This window comes from Canis lupus, chromosome 10 (assembly GCF_003254725.2).
Source record: "Canis lupus dingo isolate Sandy chromosome 10, ASM325472v2, whole genome shotgun sequence".
Taxonomy (NCBI): domain Eukaryota; kingdom Metazoa; phylum Chordata; class Mammalia; order Carnivora; family Canidae; genus Canis; species Canis lupus.
In genome coordinates this window covers 15797257-15812699 of record NC_064252.1, presented here as the reverse complement: position 1 = coordinate 15812699, position 15443 = coordinate 15797257, and positions in this window count along the sequence as shown.

Below are 15443 nucleotides of genomic sequence, written 5' to 3'. Positions count from 1 at the left end.
GGAGTAGACGAGGCCTAGGCCCTGCGTCCCACAGTAGACGCGGCCTAGGTCTGCAGAGTAGACATGGTCCAGGTCTGCAGAGTAGACGCGGCCCAGCCCTGTGGAGTAGACACGGCCCAGGTCTGTGGAATAGACCGGCCTAGGCCCTGTGGCCCACAGTAGACACGGCCCAGCCCTGTGGAGTAGATGCGGCCCAGGTCTGCAGAGTAGCTGTGGCCCAGCCCTGTGGAGTAGACACAGCCCAGGTCTGTGGAGTAGATGAGGCCTAGGCCCTGGGCCCGCAGTAGACCTGGCCCACCCCTGTGGAGTAGATGCGGCCTAGGCCTTGTGGCCCTGCAGTAGACGTGGCCCAGCCCTGTGGAGTAGACCCGGCCTAGGCCCTGCAGAGTAGATGCGCTAAGGCCCTGCAGCCCTGCGGTAGACATGGCCCAGCCCTCCAGAGCAGACACGACCAGGGCTCTGCGGAGTAGACGCGGCCCAGGCCTCAGGCTGCAGTCCATGGCTTGCGCTCCTCACTGACGCCTCATCAAGTCAGCGAGCAGCTCTCTAAGCCGAACGAAAGGCAGCAATCATTAACAGGGACTGTTTTCATCTATCAGAATATAACGGAGGACTTGTGAACTTTGCAAAATACAGTCTGTGAAATGCTAAAAAGGAGTCTTCCCGAAGATTGGAAAAATTAAGACTTGCTATTAAAGTGCCTTGTGCTTTAATTTCCTTAATGGTTGCAAAAGATCAGTGATTTTTTATCATTAATTTTGGAATTCTGATGCTTTTTTTCTCTAGTTGTTTCAACTGCTTGTAGTGGATAAACGGAGAGACAAATAGCTACTAAGTTGTCATAATGCTGGGTATCAATGTTCCTCATTGACTTAAATTCTCCAGTATATAGTGATAAATTTTATTCTAAAATTTCTTATTTATTTATTTATTTATTTATTTATTTATTTATTTATTTATTCAGAGAGAGAGGCAGAGACACAGGCAGAGGGAGAAGCAGGCTCCATGCAGGGAGCCGGACATGGGACTCGATCCCGGGCCTCCAGGATCACACCCCGGGCTGCAGGTGGTGCTAAACCACTGTGCCACCAGGGCTGCCCTATTCTAAAATTTCTATTCTAAAATTTCTATTCTAAAATTTCTATTCTAAAATGTTAAAAGCCTGAAAATGCCTACTAATTTAAGTCATTTTTACAAGTGGTCCATTATAAAATCAATAACAAAGATCTAACCCAAGCAAGTTTGTTTCAATTCCTGTCTGTCTGGACTTCATTGTTTTAAGCATCTTCTCAATTGTTTAAAAAAAAAAAAGTTAAACATAGCAAATTATGATAAAAATACTTTCTGTTCGTTAGAATGTGTTGCTTCAATTACATTTTGTACTGAATTTCATTTTCCTAAATCCTTATCTCCTCTAACCTCAGTTGAAAATAAATCTCATTGCTTTCTCCTAGGAGACCAACCAGAAAACATGTTTTTAGTTTACAATTATATCATGGATAGAAAAGGAGAGGAATATCTCCTCATTTGAACATTCTTGGGCAGAAAGACCAATGTTTGCTGATATAAACCAAGAATGTCTGTGCTTTTTTGTGTCTTTAAATTCATTACACTGCAGGTTTCAGGAATGCAAGGAACATGCTCTGCTATATTCCCCTGTCTAGCATGAATGAATAAATAAATAATGAAATAAAATTGTGCAGATCTCACTGCCTTTAAATATTCATCTCTCCTATTTCTCAAGCTGCTGTCAGAGTTTCACTTTTAACTGTTTTCTCAAAAATGTAAATGCTTGCCAAAGGCCTACAAAATAAAGTGAAAATAAAAGGATGAGGAGCAGACATATTAGCAAATACAGATAACAGAAGGGCTGTTAGAGTGGACTGCCTGCAACGATCCTGGTCCCCACACGGATGCTTATTTATGTGAGTGAGAAAAATCTCCCAGACTCCATATTCTGTTTGTTTCTCTATTGATACAAAAATAGTGCATCATCCCCTTGGGTTATTGTGAAGCCGTGGCATATGGTGATTAATTAATGTCGGGTAGTAGTATTTTTGTTATTATCTACCTTAGAATCCAGATACCTCCTTACGCTGCCACCAAACTCCTTTCCTAGCTTTAGCTACCAGTAGATTCTCTTGTTTTCTAAGCAAAACTTAGTTACCATTCATTGGCAAATGCTATTCTGCATGTTTTATATTGCTAGGTCTGTTTATGCTAGTTTAGACTCTCTCTAAAGGTACGAACTAAGCATCTTTTAGGACAAATTGCTGATCTCCAAGTCAACTGCTCCAAGACCACAGAGTTTCTGCGTCTGGAATATAACAATTTGAGTTTTGTGACACAAAGGGAAGAATTATGCATACATGGACCTCTTCACAATGTACCTCAGATGGAAGATAGATGTTCTCTGGATCTTGCTTCACTTCCCTTTGCTCTTCTCTAAAGCAGAAGCTTTGAGCTCAAACTCCAGCAGCTGCCTTACATCATGAGCAAAGGCTTGTATTGAGGATGGAGTGGCAGAAAGATAGAACTATGTTCCTGACGATCTCTGAATTTCTTTTATACAAGATAAAAACCAATCTCTTGACTTGCTGAAATAGACATGGTTTCCATTTTCTTTTACACCTAAGTAAGGTATTTTTAACCTTCATTAAGGTGCTAATTAAACTGATAATAAATTCATTTGATTGCATATAATAAAATTGTTTATTAAGAATACATTCATTACTTCAACTACAAAAAAACCGTGATGATTTTCAGATCAAATTTCATTAACCTTTCAAGAATAAGGAGATATATTGCTAAAACCAATATTTGAAAAGTTGCATAGAGATAGTAGGAGTAGCGGTAGTAATAGTAAGCATCCAGTTTACAAATATCAGCTTATTTAGTCTTTATTGCACCCTTTGAGGTAGTTATTGCTGTAATCCCCAATTTACGGATGATGAAACGAAAGTTCAGATAGTCTAGGCGATTTTATCAATGTGAAATTTGCAGTGGCAGTCAGAAATTAAAAGCTGTAGCAACTAGGCTTCAGTGATTATACTCAATACTTTAATGTCAAAGACACTCCACTGTCAATTATTACACTGCTTAACCTTGGCTATTCCTTTAGAGGTCTTTTTTTTTTTTTTTAAAGATTTCATTTATTTATTTATTTGAGAGAGTGCACGTGCACAGGAGCAGGGGGAGGAGGAGAGAGGGAGAGAGCAAGAAGCAGAGGAGCACAGAGCTGGATGCAGGGCTCCATCGCAGGACCCTGGGACCATGACCTGAGCCCAAGGCAGATGCTTAATGGACTGAGCCAGGTGCCCCTTCTTTAGACGTCTCAATGAAGTTTCTGTGTAGAAATCTCAGGAGACATTTAGTGGAAGGAAGTATAAGAAATGTTTGGCTGGGACAGTACTTAAGATTTCAGAAATGGTTTAAATCAGGTGATTTCAAGGTCCAATGTCCTTAAGTGGGCTGGCTGGTGTTGAGTGGGCACAGCACTGTTAGAATAAAGGAGGAAAATAACCTTTTAGTTTGCATTATCCGTTCAACTCAAATCTCTTTAATGAAGGCTTTTTATGGCCATCCAGATCTTAGTAAGTACTTTCTTCTTAATAATAATGTTGATTTAAATACCTTTAGGGACAGAAACTATGTCATCTTCACGCCCCCAGGATCAAACAGCCAGCGTCCTGATGATATGTGAACTTACACATGACACAAGTCTTTCTCTCTCGCTCTCGCTCTTGCTGTGCTAAAAACTTAAAGAGTATTTTTGCTATCATAAAACGTATTTTATCAAGTTGGTTTTCTCTTTGTCACAGTATACCCACATATATATTGAAATATGGTAGCAGCAAAGACTTTGTAATCCTGTTATCTCATGACAAAAAAAAATGGCTGTCATGGAAATGAAACTTTTGAATTTATGTGAGAAAAGGTATTGACCTATTTGTATGAATTACTGTGTGCTTCACCAGTTCAGAACGACAGTTTGATCTGTTGACTGTAGCCTATAAACAAAAATGAAATAAATTAAACTAATAGGAAATTGATCCAAGAAAAGACAACAGTGTGATATGTTGATTTCAACTCCTTCTTAGGTAGGCGTGACAGGGACGTTAGAGCTCTGACTCATGTAATAAACACCAGGACTGCCTAGGAAAGGTTAATTCTCCTTTCTAATAAACATAATTTCCTCTACACTTATTGATCAAAAAGTATGCCTCTGATAGACCTTTGTGACTTGAATTGTTCCTTTTTTTGTCTGACATTGATGGAATTTTTTAAATTTTACTCTGATGAAAATTTATAATATCACTGTGTTTGACTGATACTAATTCAACCGGCCTATTTTGCATCATTTCTGTGTTAGAGACTAAGTTATAATGCTAAGTGTAGTCCTGATTTGTAAGTGAAAGCACCATGTTCTCACCATGTATCTATTCCTAGACAAATTCAGATAATATGAAGAAAACTGTGGATCCTAGGTAGGTTAGACAATTCATTAGGAATTTTGGAGGCATCTGAATAAGTACAAAGATAGGCATATCAAAATATTTTGCAAAATGGTAAAATACTTTGTATGATATACTTGAAATATTATGTAGGCAATTAGATTTAAACCAAATTAAAGGAAGTACAAATGCAAACCTGAATAGGCAGGTATTTCTTGAGTATCTTAATAAAAGTAACAATATTTTATTGACATAATTGAATTATTTACCATTATGGTTATTTGTTATTCATTAAAGAGATGCCAAGTTTCGTAAAAGAAATGTTTTCTAATTTTCCATGATATGTTTCATTTATAAACTGTTTAATTATTCAATGCTAATAAAGTACACAGTTAAACCTTAATCAAGTTGTACTTTCCTCTTATTTCTTATTGCTGCCTGTTAGAGTTCACAGTCCTTCCCTCTGTAACGTTTGCTATGCTTTGGGTTCAGTTACCTTTTGTTCCTCATGCTGACATGTCTATTTCCCCTCAACTCTTATTCCTCTACTTCTGTCTACAAACATAGTCATATAGCTCACTAAAAAAAATCAAAACAAAAACAAAAACAAAACTAGAAAAATATATCTTTGAGATAGATAGATATATTGTACACATGTCCACCACTATCAAAGAAAATGTGAAATGTCCCCATATCTCATCTTACTTACACACTATGCCCTAGATGTCCACTGGGACATCAGAGTGTCACGTTCCGAGCATATGTTCAACTTTTGGGTCATATCAACACAATTTCTAGTGTGTTTGCCTGCCTTGCTTGGCCCTCCCTTCAAGAGTTATTAGTGATTAGTTATCATCGGATTCTAAAAATGGTGTTTGCGTCAGGGTATATATGATGACCTCTTGTGTCTGAATTTTCTTTCTTTTTTTTTTTTTAATTTTATTTATTTATGATAGTCACAGACAGAGAGAGAGAGGCGCAGAGACAGGCAGAGGGAGAAGCAGGCTCCATGCACCGGGAGCCCGATGTGGGATTCGATTCCGGGTCTCCAGGATCGCGCCCTGGGCCAAAGGCAGGCGCCAAACCGCTGCGCCACCCAGGGATCCCTGAATTTTCATTCATTTTCCGAGTCCTCGCTTCCCCTTGTTACACGTGCTCCTGTATGGACTACGTATCTTATCCAGTCTGAATGGATAAGAATGGTCCGAAGGCTTGTTTTCCTTCCCAAATCCATAAGATGAAATCTTAACCCAGAAAGTCAAAGGTGTTATGAGACAGAGTTCTTTGAGAGGTGATCCTGAGGAAAAAGTCCTCAGAATGTAACTTGTGGTTTTATAAAAGAGGCTCCAGAGACAGAAGTTGCTCCTTTCACCGTCTGAGGACATAACAAGAGGTTGGTGGTCTGCAATCCGGGTCTTCACCAGAATCCGATCGTGCTGGTGAAGACTTCAGCTCCACGACTGTGAAAAATAGATTTCTTTTGCTTGTAAGCCATCCAGTCCGCAGTATCTTATAGGAGCCTAAATGGACTAAGACAAATAAATCTCTTTCTTGAAACTTTTCTTACTTAGATTTCATTGCATTGGAATATTTCCAGTCCTTGTGTTAGGACATTGCATTCTTCCTCCCCCATGTGCACTTTCCCAAAGATTCCAGCTTTAAGCTTTTTCACCCTCGTATCCCTCCCTACTTAATATTCTCGTTCACTTCTGTTATTTCAATGGTGTAGAAAAATAAAGACTCTCAGGATGAGACTTAGGAGACCTGGGAACGGATCTTGCTTTGACGCAAACTAGTTTGTGACTTTGAAATTGTCATTCCATTTATTTGTGCCTCATGGTGCATAATAATTCTCCACATTAGAGATTCACAGTGTTCATTAGTAAGTTAAGGCTTTGAGAAGTCTTGCAATATGCAGGAAAAAAATAGGGAAGGAAAAGAAAACTGAGTTCTTTAACTCAGAGATTCAAAAAGATTCCACAGTATTAAATAACACTGAGCTGATAATTCACTCAGTTCTACCCACTTCATGTCTACAACCAACAAAAATGTAATTCAAACTGTCACAATTTTAAAGTCATATTTGATTCCACCCACAACTTTGCTAGCCACACAGAATCGTTTACCAGATTGTTTGGTTTGCTTTCTTAACTGGTTCTAGCAATTCTTCTTTTCTTGGTTTATCCTTGTTGTCATCATTATTCAGGGCTTTTGTTTTCATGGGTTTCAGGGGAGAGTGTTTAGTGATTCCCTTCTATCTTTCTATCCTTGCAACCCGTTAACTTTAGTAAAGTGCTATTTTATTAGAAAACTCTTCAATGACTCCCCAACGCTTGAAGTACAAACTTTGCCAAATTAGGGTCCCTCATAGTCTTTCTTTAGTGTCTGTGCTTGGCTTCCATATGCAGGCAAACGTCCATTTGGCTTTTTGAGGATAGGTCTGGTTTACATCTCTTTCGTCAGCAAAATTATTAATTTCTCTGTTCCTCTCAAAAAGTACTCCATTTTGGACAATAAATTATATATTTATCTTACCAAATGTTATTTATTTCTGGTCATTTGCATCAGTTACTTGCCCCAAATCAAACATCACTATTTCCTGTTTTCCTTTATCTGCATTAAATTCATTTCCACCAAATAAATAAATAAATAAATAAATAAATAAATAAATAATAAATTCATTTCCACCTATGAAAATTCTACCAGGATCCAGAGCCTAAATCGATTTCCATCTACTCTGGATGGTCTTGTGTTACATAGTTTTTAATTCTTTGTTTTTTCTATTTTGCAGAAGCTGAGATCCATTTTATTAATAATGCATCTCTCAAGATATATTTCCTAAAATTTAATTTGGATTCCAGCTGTTGATTGATTAAAATAAATGTATCAGACATTCAGTGTTTTTCAAAGTGAAAAGCTCATAATATGACTTTGACTCTTTTTTTTTTTTTTTTAATGACTTTGATTCTTAACAGCTTTCAGGAGATCCTCTGCCACAAAATATAGACCAAATTCTAAAGATGGAATACAAAGTCCTACCTAACTCTCTAGCTGCATCTCCTCAGCATTCCTTACCATATCCTTTTATTTCTAGTTATTCCAAATTATTTACTGTCCTTGGAATATACCATGCTCTCTTATACTTGTGTTTTTTGCATATGTAAATCACCTGTTTTGGAGTAATCTCAATTAATTCGGAGAATGAAGATGAAATTCATTATATTTCTTCCAACGATTGCCCTGAACTAAAGTAGGTCAAATTCTACTTTCTCATCCCAGCTGGGCAGCTTACATAAATGCACAGTCACTTCCTGCTTTTAAAATTAGTTTATTATGGTTAAACTCCCGTCTCCCATTCCATTCTAAACTGGTCCCCAACCCAGTGCAAACCAGACCTGTGCTTGGGGAAGAGAGCAATTCACTGTTTTCCTGCCTTCCCCTCTTCCCTCTTCCAAACTCTACATCTTCCGTGTTGGAAGACAGGAAGGGAAAGTGTGGAGTGGAGCTGGGGACATTTCTCTTTACTTAATTAGGCTAGAATTTGCAATTTTCCCCTGTAGGCATCAAAGTTCGTTTTCTATCTGAGGTGTGCTGGTAGTTTCTTCCTAGAGCATCTACTCTGTCCCTGAGAATCTCTCACATTCTTGCTTCTCCGAGAAGGAGAAGGTAGAGAAGGGAATCACTCCCACCAATTCTGGAGCGTAGGGGGAAAGTCCTGTTCAATAGCCCATAACTCATTTGCTCTTCTTGGCTTGGCACGCCCCTCTTTCCCCGGGAGGCTATGAATTCCCACTCATTCTTTAGATTCAGCTCCCTTGCTGTTTTCCCTGTGATTTTTTTTTCTAATTCTTTTAGACTAATTTAAGTGTCCTTATGTCAGAGCTTCCCTTCATACTCTTCCCACAATTATGCATCATATCTGTCTATATTGTTTATGCTCCCCTGGCCCCTTAATGGAAACCTGGTATCATCAAACAGCCTCAACCACATCAGACGACCAAACAAAAATCCAATTCTGCATACCCAGGTTCCATTTCCAAAATGATACCACTCCATCTTGAAATTCCCTGATCTGAAGCTCCTTGGCTTCTATCTACTCTTATGATTTTTTTCCCTACCATAAATGTTCGAAGCACTAAGAATATATCATTATAAACATAACATCTCTATTATCATGCAGGTTGCATCCTAATACTTTCCGTTTGTTATTTAAAGTATTAACTACTTTCATTAAATTGATAATACAGATGGCCCTCAAATTTGATTAGTATGACACTAAACTCATTTTCAAGCATGGAAAACAGTTGAATCAAAAAGGTCCAAGGACAGAACTTTTAACAGAAGGCAGGTTTTCCCTCAGATAAAGCAGCATATGTTTGCAAAAATGAATGAATGAGGAAGAAAAGAATGAATATTTTTTTAAATGGTTAAAGAAAGAGGAAGTAAAAAGATGTAAAAGAATAAAGGAGAAACAGGTGTTAAATAGAGGTTAGAGGAGAGAAGAAGAGCAGAATGGATGAAAAGTCAATCTGTCTATCCCTCCAAGCCAGGCCTGTTCAAGGGACACAAATTTATATTAGTAATAGTCTAAAAATGTAATTAAACAATAGGTATGGAATGAGGAGAATGAGATCTGTAATGCATTGCAAGTCCAATAATTTAGATCATCTGTCTCAGAGATTATCTTCACGTTCTCAGGCAATGGCAAGTTTTCTTGCTGTGTTTCCTTAAAGTATTCCTGCTTAGAGTACATATTTGGGAGTTGTAAATCAACTTTTAATCCATTTTTATAAATTTAGGATGTGATTTTTTGTTGTGACGTTTCAAAGATTTTAAAATCAGCTCATTGAGCCATGGTAAGACCATGTTCCCAAAATAGCAGTAAATTATCTCTAGAATGGCATGGTGCAGAATGGATTCTGGGGCTGTGGCCTGCTTGTGATTGATGAAGCAAAATTTATCAATTGTGAGTCTTAGCAGAGCCCAGAAATACCCACAGCTCCTACTGAGCCTTTCTTACTCTAAAAACTAATCAGGCCTGAGGGTTGCCAACATAGGGACTCACTGTGACTTGGAATAAAAAGCAGGAGAAACAGAACTTTTACAAATACAATACTCTTATAAAACAACTAGAGGGTTGGGGTGCCTAATTTAGTCCATAGAGCAAGGGACTCTGAATCCTGGGGTTGTGGGTTTGAGTCACATGTTGGGTATAGAGATTCCTTTTAAGTAATAAATAATAAAATCTTTAAGAAAAAAGCAACTAGAGAGTTATTATAAAAACCATGTTTTTGGTTACAGTATCTCAAGTTCTAGAAAGAAGTGAAATATTTGAAGGGTTTTATTTACCTAACAGGCTTTCTGTTATAGTCCAAATTGTCTCTAAATCTGGTACCATCAAAGGGACAGCCGAGTCCGAAGGTTTAGCATAGAGTAGTGAAGTCAGAACCAGATCTCTAACTCACTGGGAAAAAGCCATTTTATTTATTTATTTATTTTTTTTTTTTGAAAAAGCCATTTTAAATCCTAGGGCTGGCAGACAGTCTGGAAAGTCTAACTACTTCAAATAATAAGGAAATAATACATGAGGGAATTTTTGTTACATTAAATTAAATTACATTAAATTTCTCCATAAATATGAAAGCCGATCCTGCAGGCTGTTTTCAAGAACTACATTACATTTTTGAAAGATAACAACTGGCCAGAGGCTGAAGGTACATATTCCTTTTCTACTTTTTTGCATTTCCAGTTTGAAGTACTTGCTTTGTGAACTCCCTGCAATTGGTTCATTTTCATTCTTCATGCTTCTGAGTCCCTTGGAGTCTACTCAAGACCTTCATATATATATATATATATATATATATATATGATTTCTTAAGACTAATCTTTTTAAATATGTAGAAGCATGCCTTAATTTATGCAAAACCTAATCAGAAGGCCTGGATAATTTGAATTATGTACAATGGATTATATTTTTATTATACTAAAACCTCTGTTATATTTAAGTAATTGATTTACTTTTTAAATGGTCATTTCCAAAAAAATTTTTAAAAAATTAAAAACGAACAACAAACAAACAAAAAATAAATGGTCAGTTCCTCAATTTGTCTTCCAAACTATTTAGTGATATTAATACCAAAAACTGAGTGGTTACAGGATGTTTTCTTCATATAGGAAGGCAAAACTGAATTCCTTCTTAAAGAGTAGGGTTGGGTTTTTTTTCTAATTATGAAAGTAAGACATTTTTGGCAGAAAAATGCATAAAAGAAAATGTATGAGAAAATAATATTCATTATAAGATTATTATAACTCAATGTTTTTAATATTCTCCTTATCTCCGTAAACAAAGCAACGGAAATCAGGCATCTAAGACCTATATTTAAAAGGTATTAGTTAATTAAAGACTATAAAGTATAACTAATATAAGTGTTAGATATTAAACATAACTCGTAATTGAGATCACATAAAGTGCTGTGGTCTGGATATCTGTGTCCTCCCAGAATTCAAATGTTGGTATTATTATGCCCTAAGCAATGGTGTTAAGAGGGGGGTGCCTCATGAGAGTGAAGTCAATTGGAAAAGGACAGACATTATATGGTCTCATTCATTTGGGGAATATAAAAAATAGTGAAAAGGAATAAAGGGGAAAGGAGAAAAAATGAGTAGGAAAAATCAGAAAGGGAGAGAGAACATGAGAGACTCGTAACTATGGGAAACGAACTAGGGGTGGTGGAAGGGGAAGAGGGCGGGGGGTGGGGGTGACTGGGTGACGGGCACTGAGGGGGGCACTTGATGGGATGAGCACTGGGTGTTATGCTATATGTTGGCAAATTGAACTCTAATAAAAAATAAATTAAAAAAAAAAAGCCTTCATGAATGAACCTCCTGCTCTTACTAACGAGATCCCACAGAGGTCCCTAGGCCCCTTTCGCCGGGTAAGGACACAGTGGGAAGGGTGCAGTCCAGGAGCAGAACTTGACCTGACCTTGCGGGCACCCTGATCTCAGACTTTGAGCCTCCAGAACTGTAAGACATTAAATTCCTGGTGTTTATATATAGGGCCGCTTGGTCTATGGCAGTTTGTTACAGCTGCTAAGATTAAGACATAAAGCAACTTGAGATAACGACATTTTTTAAAAACAAAATCTATAAGCTAGCAAGTCATCACAAAGTAATATAGGATCTTTCATTCAACTTTATGAAATAGAATGAAACTTTGAAATATATATAAGCAGCCTTAAAATTTTTATATTCCTTGTCACATATTTCCACTTTTAAGGATTTTTGCTAAAACAATCCTTACAGATACATGACTGTTCATTACATCCTTTTACAGTAGTCCAGGATCGGATCCAGGTATGTGACTGGGATGGTAGATTTGTTCATGCCCTTATAGTGCCTTACAGATCCGTATGCTGGAATTTATTAGCAGATAAATGTTCATAATACACCGTTAATTGGAAAGCAGCGTGTGCTGTTGCATGATCCATCGCTGTGGGTGCTGAGAAACACGAGTGTCCCCACCCCAACGTGTGCGTTATTTTCTCCAGTAACACTCAGTGGCTCCCTTGAAGTTGGGTTTTCTGAGTTCACAGTCATACCCGGAGTTAAGATGAGGAGAAAACAACCAGAGAATTAAGGACGTTTGTGAGGTGATTGTCGGAACAACGGAGAACGTTCCTTAGGTCTACAGGAGCTAAAGAGCTACAGGCCAATAAAGTAACTAAAGATAAACAATGGCCAGATCCATAGCCTAAGGCCCCAAGGCCTGTTAAACAAGTAAATTGGAAGCTCTTCCTCTAACTGGGGAAACTAACGCTTCATTAACACTTGTAAGAGGTTGACCTTTACCTTTTAATTCTCAGTATTTTGGAGTCTTTGCAATCTCTGTGCCGATTGGTTCCTTTATTATTGTCTTTCTGCTGAGAAAGTCTCTCAACCCCAGATCAGTGTTAATGCACCCATATTTCCACCCATGTCTTTTATAATGTTACGCTTTATATTTTAATGCTTAATCCATCTGTAATTTGCTTAAATTCAAATTTTACCCTCTGTCAAGATAAACATGTTAATATCCCAATCTCGTATTTTCACTAAATTATTCATTTTCTATTAGTTGATTGCTATTTTCTATGGGAAATATCTTCAAAATGCATAAGAATATGCCTTCCTCTGGCAATCTCCACAGCCGCAAACGGCCTCCAAGCTGCCATCATCTGGAACACCGAAATACCTCCTAAAGAGCTCCCACTTTACCCCTGCACCGCAACAGAATCTTCCTGGAGACAGCGCACAGTGGTCGCTGAAAACAGATGTCACATCCCGAAGCTCCTCTGCTCAAAATACTCAAGTGGATTTTTTAAAAAAAATTTTTAGATATATTTATTTTTTATTGGTGTTCAATTTGCCAACATACAGAATAACACCCAGTGCTCATCCCGTCAAGTGCCCCCCTCAGTGCCCGCCACCCAGTCACTCCCACCCCCCGCCCTCCTCCCCTTCCACCACCCCTAGTTCGTTTCCCAGAGTCAGGAGTCTCTCATGTTCTGTCTCCCGTTCTGGTATTTCCCACTCATTTTTTCTCCTATCTTACTTACCACTTTTTGGTCACATTTCTCTTCCTCTACTCCCTAAAGTAGCCTATTTTCTAAAAATTTGATGATTATTCTTTCCATACTTTTATGACATACTTTTATGTAATACTTTTATTACATATGACTAAGCAGTCTATAATGGCTAACGTACAACTTATAAAGTATAAGGTATCTCACAGACTTCTTGGGGGAATGCAGAAAATGGATTTTGGAGAACAGCAGAAATCACTACCACTCTGTGGAGTGTTTCTGCAGATTCCAGTCTTCTGTTAATCAGCGAAACTAGAAACCAACCAGCAGCATTTCCATAACAGAACCACTACCCCTGCTACTTGAATTTCAAAGATAACTATCTGTCAACCCCACCTGCAAGCTTTTGTGTAGATTGTCCTGCAGAAGCAAGGGAGGGCACATGTGAAATTCTGACTATAAAGGAATCTAAGGAATGTGGTATTTATCTTTTCTGGGGAAGTGCTCAGTGAGCCAATTTTCAGTGTATTCTATAGTCTATACCTTAGATGCAGTGTTCATATCAAGCACACACTTCTCCTAATCTAATCTGTTGATGATAAAACAGCAAAAGCACCATACTCTAGCTCATTTAGTGTATCGACACCCCAATGGGGAGATCCATGTCTCATGAAGTCCTTGGTTCTGGTTGTTCTTCATTCTTCCTCTAACTCATGTACAGTCCTGACCTGAAAGCATATGATTTACAGGCCAAGTTAACTTATCAATAACACAGCTTATACTGCAGAGAAAGGAGAATTGAGAGGGAGAAAAACCCAAGTATACATAAATAGAACAAGTTCGTATACGGTCACCTATGCTAGTTCTTCGTTCTGCAGCCCTACTTACCTCTAATTTGCATCTATACCTTTCTTTGTCCACTGCATCAGCTGGCATCTATGTTGAGGTTCTTTATCTCAAGGTATGATTAAAGCTGGTAGGCTTGAAAGCTCGGAGTTTCTTCTTGTAAGGGTTTGATGGACATGTGAGTGCAGGGAGCGTTCTAGAGTATTCCCAGGCACAGGCCTTTCTGCCCACTGTGTGTCACAGCAGCAGTAATTCTGTGCCCATTTCACAATTCTGATCAACTATGATAGCTACAATATCTTCCCCATTTTGCCTGTTCAGTGGCATGACGAGCACTGAGGGGCACAACGGTATCATAACTTGGAATTCAATGGAGCTGTCGTCGTGATTCCTCGTAGAAGATTTTCTGCCTTAGATGCTATGATCTCTGAAACATCTGAGGCCAGCATGGACAGGGAGTTGACAGTCGTGTGTGGTTCAACAGATGTAATAGTGATGAAATCTATCTAACTATCGTATAAATAGTACCATTTATTGGTAACTGCTTCAAAGTATATATTACATCCTGTTGGATCACCTACACCATAAACTGGTCATTAGTAAACCATTCCATTTATTCTATAGGGACAGATGCCTCTGGATTAGATATAGACAGAAAGCATGGCAAGACCAATAAAGCCCTTAAGAACCAATGCTTTGTGTTAATTTGCTCTAAAAGGGTTTTCTTCTTGAGAGGCAATATTATGTGGGATGCTCTGACTCACTGAGCAAAGAATTCAGAAAGTTTATGGATGGTGATGCAGGTGAAAGCCTTCACCTCCTGGTGAAAGAAGGCAGATCTTTATCATCATCGTGTATATTCTAGTGAACAAGAATTGCTGCCCCATTTATCCAATAGAGAAGAGGGTCTAGAGGGTCAATCTTCCATTAATATGGTGGTGGATCTGGGGTCTGGATTCTATTGCAAATTGAGGGGAAGTCCATTTTATTGAACCTTGTGTAAACTTCATCGCTGCCATCTTAGCAACTTTGTTCATAAGGAAATATGATAAGCATTGCCATGGCTGGGGAGAAGGACCATCTATAACCTACTTTGTGGAAGACATGATAGGTCGTCTATTAAATAACAGCTTCAGGGAACAGGACCTTTTGGCAAGTATTTATATCATATATGCATATATTTCACAACGTGAGCCATTTTGGGAGATCTAACCATGTATTCCTTCCAGAAATGCATTTTTCACGAATTCTGCACACTTAGGTCGTCCCATTCTCTATTTATTGAGTTAAATTATTGGTCTCTTTTTATAAGACCTGTATAGTATCTTTTCTTCTAGGCAACAAAGAAATGTATTAGCTCCAACTCCTTCCTACTGAGAGGACGTTACCTCTGTATCCCTGGAAGTCACCCCTGTATGGTTCTGTAACGCAGCCACCCACTTTTGGCCACTATCGTCACGTAATCCATGAGATACCCATGAACCAGACTTATGTAGTTTTGTTCTCTCTCTCTTTCTTCTTCTCTGTTTTTTATTACCCCTTCTCAGACAACTACTCATAGCAAAATCTGACAGTGATT